Source organism: Trachypithecus francoisi, unplaced genomic scaffold, assembly GCF_009764315.1.
Source record: "Trachypithecus francoisi isolate TF-2019V2 unplaced genomic scaffold, Tfra_2.0 Lachesis_group11, whole genome shotgun sequence".
NCBI classification, from domain to species: domain Eukaryota; kingdom Metazoa; phylum Chordata; class Mammalia; order Primates; family Cercopithecidae; genus Trachypithecus; species Trachypithecus francoisi.
The window spans coordinates 5,847,084-5,853,303 of NW_022681456.1; the positions used below are offsets into that span (position 1 = coordinate 5,847,084).

The 6,220-nt window shown below is 41.5% G+C and overlaps 1 pseudogene; it reads right to left on the reverse strand.

Annotated features, from left to right (window-relative positions):
• Nucleotides 1-5,588: 5,588 nt before the first annotated feature.
• Nucleotides 5,589-5,695, reverse strand: LOC117091279 (annotated as a pseudogene).
• Between the last annotated feature and the right edge of the window lie 525 nt (nucleotides 5,696-6,220).

The following is a 6,220-nucleotide window of genomic DNA, read 5'->3' on the forward strand; positions in this document are numbered from 1 at the left end:
CTTCAGGTGGGGAAGACAGATAAGAAATAACCAGGAGGGTTCCGAGAGTGGTAATTACTGTGAAGAAGTATATTATATAACAGAGCAATCTGGTGCGATGAATACAGTGTAAGTGACTTGATATGAAGAGTCTAAGTAATGCAGCAATGTTGTAAATGTAGTGTACACAGTAGCATACATAGCAAATTACATACAGGAAAATAGCGTAATACAGACAGAGAGTGACCAGAGGCGGGTGCCAAGTTTAAATTAGGAATGGCTCAGGGAATGCATTCTGAGGAACGGCATTTGTTTCTAGCAACTGTGAATCCATTTTATGAATGGGAAGGAAATGAGCCATGTGGTGAACTTCACCTCTAGCACCTTCCCTCTCAGTATGAGACCATCATTTGGGCGCCCAGACTCCCCTGGCAGACTGAGATCTGGAACATGGAGTGAGCTAGATCAAGGGCTGGAGAATTTTAGTGGCTTCCAACAGAAGCTGAGAAACCAGAGAGAAGACTGTGGATCTGATGCTCCTGGGACTCAGAACCTTTATAACTCTTTATAAATGGGATAAACTGGTTCTCAGGGGTTCAGACCCCAGGAAAGCATCATCCACAATAGTTAACAATGGTCTGGGCTTGGTCAGATGGATCGGACTTGCATTCTTACTAGCATTCTGATGTGAGAAAATTAAAATGGAAAGAATAATCATGTCTATCTCATAGGATAGTTAAGATTAAGTAAAATAATGCACTACTTAGAAGCACTAAGCACAAAACCTGGCCTTTATGCGATAGCTATAGTTACTTTTATTCTAATTTCCCTATTGTTCTTTCCTGTGTTATTCATTTCCAGCTATTTGCGGACGCCAACCAAGGTCCGCAGACTTCAGTACATTGGGTGAGGGTGTGGAGTCTGGAGTCAGACTGCCTGGTGTTACTCCCGGCTGTGACCCTTCTACCTGCATGACTCTAGACATGCTACTTAACTTCTCTGTTTCTCAGTTTCCTCACCTACAAATTGAGGATGAGAATTATACTTCATGGTTGTCCAGAGAATTCAATGAAATATATCTGCAAAGCACTTAAAATCATAGCTGGCAAAGAGTAAGCACTAAAAAAAATTGAAAATTTCTAGAAATTACTTTTGTATTATTGCAAGTATGCTAAAATACTGAATCAAATATATTCCTGATGTATTATAGATCAAACATAGCACAGCCTTTTTTTTTTCCAGCTGTGGGTCCACAGTGGGCATTCCTGAGTACGAGGTGACTCTCCTCCACAGCTGCAGAGCCCCAGAGGCCCCAAGTGGTTTCCATCCTGAGGCTCTGCCATCATCTTGGGCTTTATTGTTGTCTGGGTCTAACTGGAGGATGGTAAAGACAGCATGGAGGAGGCAAAACTGCTTCTTAAAATCTTTCGGTCCAGAGGCAGCATGAATTACATGAATTATTTTTATATTTCTCCAATTCTATTGGTTAAAATGTCTCACGTGACTATGTCTACATGCAGGGGGTACTAGGAAATGTAAGTCAAAGCAAGGCAGCACATGTGGCAAAGGGGGCCCATTTAAAAACAACAAACAATAAACAAAAAAGCACTCAAATTAGAGATAGATGATGATACCTGTGACAGCACAGCTACCTCTCCACCAAAATCATTCTTCCTCTTCCTCGCCTTGGGTAAGAACAAGGAGAAGAAAAAGAAGATGATGAAGATGGAGGAGGAGGAAGGAAAGAGTAAGAAGGGGGAATGAGAAGAAAGGAGAAAGTGGAGGAGACAGAAGAGGAAGTGATTGTGTCCTTAGAAGCCTGTTGACACTTCATCAGCCACTGAGAAGAAGGTGGCACTTGAGGTTTATGGGCTCTGATCAGCCGCCAGCAGGTTATATCACGCTTTGGTTTCTTTCCAGATCACCAGTGTGTGTTTAAGTGATGTTTTCTTTTTCTTGCAGAGGGCAGAAGCCCAAAACTAACCTATATAGTCAAAAACGTCTAGCTGTTTCTTGTAGCAGATTGTGTCCGTAAGTGTCAATGAAGAGTAATTTCGGGGTGAAAAGATAAGATAAAACACTGATTACGGGATGACAGGTTTTCTCTGCTCAACAATCTTTGAATTATCCAGTAAACTTTGCTTCCAGAGTGGTATATTAATAACACACCTAAGCACATATTTTGTTGCTTAAGCTGAGAGGCATTTTCACCTTGAAGGGAAAGCTTTTGAAGATGGTAGTAGATTAACATAGCCCAAATATCTTGACATCCCCAATAGGAAGAAAGTAAAACTAAGTTTCCTGATCTAAGGAGTCCAAGAAATTAAATTCTCTCTGTTCTATTGCTGAAGTACTGCAGAAACTGCTTTAGACAGAAGGATACCAGAGAAGAAAAACATTGCTGAATGTTTAAAATTTATTTTATTTTTTGAAAAAAGAAGCATGATGACATAGTCCAAAATCAAACAACATAAAAAATACACATTGAAAAGTTTATCCTCACCCTATCTACTTCCATCAATTTCCTTCCAATTCTCTTTGTAGTGTTTTTTCATGTTTCTTCTTGTGTTTTTTAAATAAAGTAAAATAGTAATATACATTATTATACCTTTTTCTCTTTCATTCTTTCATTAAATGGAGTATGCTGTATACACCGTGCTGCACTTGTTCGGTTTTTCCATTCTGCAATAAATCCTGGAGGCTTTCCATGCCACTACCTAGAAAGCAAACTCATTATTTCACAGCCACTGTGTGTTCCAGGGTGGGCTTGTTCCTTAGGTGTTCCTGAGTATTTTATTCCAGTTTTTCCATTAAAAGTTTGCTTTCCCTTTTCCCCACTCAAAGCAAAACACAATCATGTAACTGAGATGTGGTCCACAGTTCACCATTTCCAAAGTGCTCTGATGTGATGCTTAGATAGTAGCTTTGTGAAGCTGAGAATGAATACCCTCTATTCCAGTTGCAGGGCCTAAGACTCATGCCTGAGGTCTCCACAGCCAGTGGCAGAGGCAACTACAAAGCTCCCCTAACCTCTCCACATCACCATCATACCTCTACTCTCAGGGACATCATAGGAAGGCCAGGTAGTTGATGGTCCCTCTGTTGGCAGCTTCTTCAATAACCCCTCCCAGGCAAGGAACGTGATCTGAGGTATCATCCATACTGCTTAATTCCTGGATGGTTTTGGGTCGGAGATCAGGCCTTTCACAAACTGGATTCTACTTGCTTTGATTCAAGATTCCATTAACAACAGAATGGGCAGGAAACCACATTGCAAGGTCTTCTCTTCAGGTTATAAATAGTGAGTTTGCCAGTATTCAACCTTCCAAGAAAAAGGGAGAATAGAAGAAGTGAGGAACCCATTAGACATACATGAAATTATAGCTATTATTATGTTTTAATATTTTGTAATATCTCCCTCCCATTTTCTAAAATATAAACTTCCCAGGCACAGAGGATAAATCTGTTTCACTCACCACTCCTTCCCCAGAGCATAGAACCTGGCATGGCCCTCAGTAGGGCTCATAGAAAATATCTATTGATCAATTCATGATAAAGAGAAGGAAGCAGAGTCCTTTGGGCCTTCAAAAAGAATGTTTACTGGATCTGGGTGGCAGCCCACAGAGGCCAGGGGTGCCCTGCACCTATCTGGGGCTGGGAGGACAGCGTAGGTCTCCATCACCTTCTTTTGGGACCACCTGTATTTATGCACCTTTTTCCAGTATTCCCATCGCCTTTACGTTGCAGCCAAAGTCCTGAAGCTGTGCTTCCTCCCTGGGCTAGGCTGTGGTAGGTGGGGAATGGGTTGTATGAGAGTTTTTGCTCCACATCTTTCATCTCTCTCCATTGTCATCTCTCCCTGGTACCTGAAAAATGGCATGCCTTTCCTGGGTCAGAAGAGGTAATTAAAAATAACTTTTCATTGCTGGTTACTGAACAGGAAGCCTCTGACTGAGTCCATTAACAAATCAGAGTGGGAAGTCTGATTTGTATGAATGAAGCTTTCACATCTAAAGGCAAAGAAATCGCTGAGAATGGCGTGTTTGGAGGAAGATTGTGTGCACTTTGCTTTTTGAGATCCATGTCACTCTACAAAAATATCACAACAATGCAGGATAGTCAAATAGCTTAACTGTTATAGTTAAACATTTTCTTTTTTTTTTTTTTTTGAGTCAGAATCTCGCTCTGTCGCCCAGGCTGGAGTGCAGTGGCACAATCTCTGCTCACTGCAAGCTCCGCCTCCTGGGTTTACGCCATTCTCCTGCCTCAGCCTCCCAAGTAGCTAGGACTACAGGTGCATGCCACCATGCCTAGCTAATTTTTTGTATTTTTAGTAGAGACGGGTTTCACTGTGTTAGCCAGGACGATCTCAATCTCCTGACCTCGTGATCCACCCACTTCATCCTCCCAAAGTGCTGGGATTACAGGCCTGAGCCACCATGCCCGGCCAGTTAAACATATTTTTAAGCCTATTTCTGCCTAGTGCTATAGGCCTTGGAGGTGCAAAGGTGAATCAAAGAGACATAGAGTTCACAGGTGTCTACAGAGTTAGGACACAAAACAAATATATGATATTGAATGTGGTATAATACATCTTAAAACAGACCTCTGACATGATGTGGCTGTGTCCCCACCCAAATCTCATCTTGAGTTGGAGCTCTCATAATTCCCACATGTTGTAGGAGGGACCCAGTGGGAGGTAATTGAATCATGGGAGCAGGTCTTTCCTGTGCTGTTCTCGTGATAGTGGAGAAGTCTCATGAGATCTGGTAGTTTTACAAAGGGGAGATCTGGTCTCGTGAGATCTGGTTTTATTAAGGGGAGTTTCCCTACACAAGATCTCTTGCCTACTGCCTTGTAAGATGTGACTTTTTTCTTCCTTCACCTTCTGCCATGATTGTGAGGACTCTCTGGCCACACAACCATGGAACTGCGAGTCAATTAATTACCCAGTCTTGGCTATGTCTTTATTAGCAGAATGAGAACAGACTAATCCAACCTGTTTTACTTCCATTTATACGGCAGCTCTAAAACTTCGTTTATCCACATACCACTTTCAAGATACTTCCTTTTTCAAATACCACCTTTATTATTGTTCCTGTTAAGCTCTTTAATCCTTATTTAAATTAGGATGCTCATCTCACTGACACAAAAAACCAAATAGGGCAATCCACCATGTAACAAAAAGTCCCCTAAAGATGAATTTGGAAAAAATGAACTGATACTATTAAAAATCTGAGTAGATACTATGGTCTGCTTATGTCTATGAGTGAGTTTGTCTTTATCGACTAATGAAGAACAGCAAGGGTCAGAGAACTATTGAAGACATTCCAGCACTGCAAAGAGACTTTCTCCTAATATCATTGAAAGGATTGAGAATTAAAATGGGAATAACTTTTCCCTCTGTTTTTAAATGCTATGTTCCTTTGCCACCTACAATTTTCTCATCTAAAATTATTTGTTTTACCCACTGAAATATTCACCTTGCACTTTGGGAAACTCAAATTGCTGTTACTATGCTGGCGAAAATTTTCCTATCACTTAGAGCTGCACTTCTAAGGAAGGAAAAAAGAAGCCATGATTGGCAACAGGAGAGACACATTTCAGATGTTTTAGCAGTAATACAAGTAAATGATTCTCAAAGTGTGCAATAGACAAGCCTCGCCCTGGGAAAACCACCTTCACGATCATGGTATCTACCCTGCCAGGTAAGTGTAATTCTCAGACCTTACAAGGAGGCAGAACAGCATATTGTAAAGAAGCTGGGTTTCAAAAGTGAAATGAAACTAGATCCCAGTGTGCTAATTGGCAATTATCTGGGCCACCCATAAGCCTCTCTGAGCCTTGGTTTCTTCTTGCAAAAATAAGGATGTACTTCATACTTGTTGAGAAGATGAATGGATTTAGCTATAGAAAGGAAGAGTTCATAGCAGGCAGTTTACCTGGGCATAGACCCTGCTTCTGCAGACCACCATCTGTGGATGGGTAGCCTCTCTTCCCCATGCCTTGGTTTCCTCATCAGTAACATCAAATAAATAATCCAACCATACTCTTTGGAGCTCTGTGAAGCATACATGGGTTAAATATGCATGGTTATCATGTGCTGCTGGGGAAGTTGATGTCAGCTCTCTTCCTTCCATGAGCACATGGAACAGGGCACCCAGCAGGTCTCACTCAGCACCCATGAGTCACTCCTCTTTCTCCCCTGACAAAATCCCCAGGTACTAAACACACAGACTAG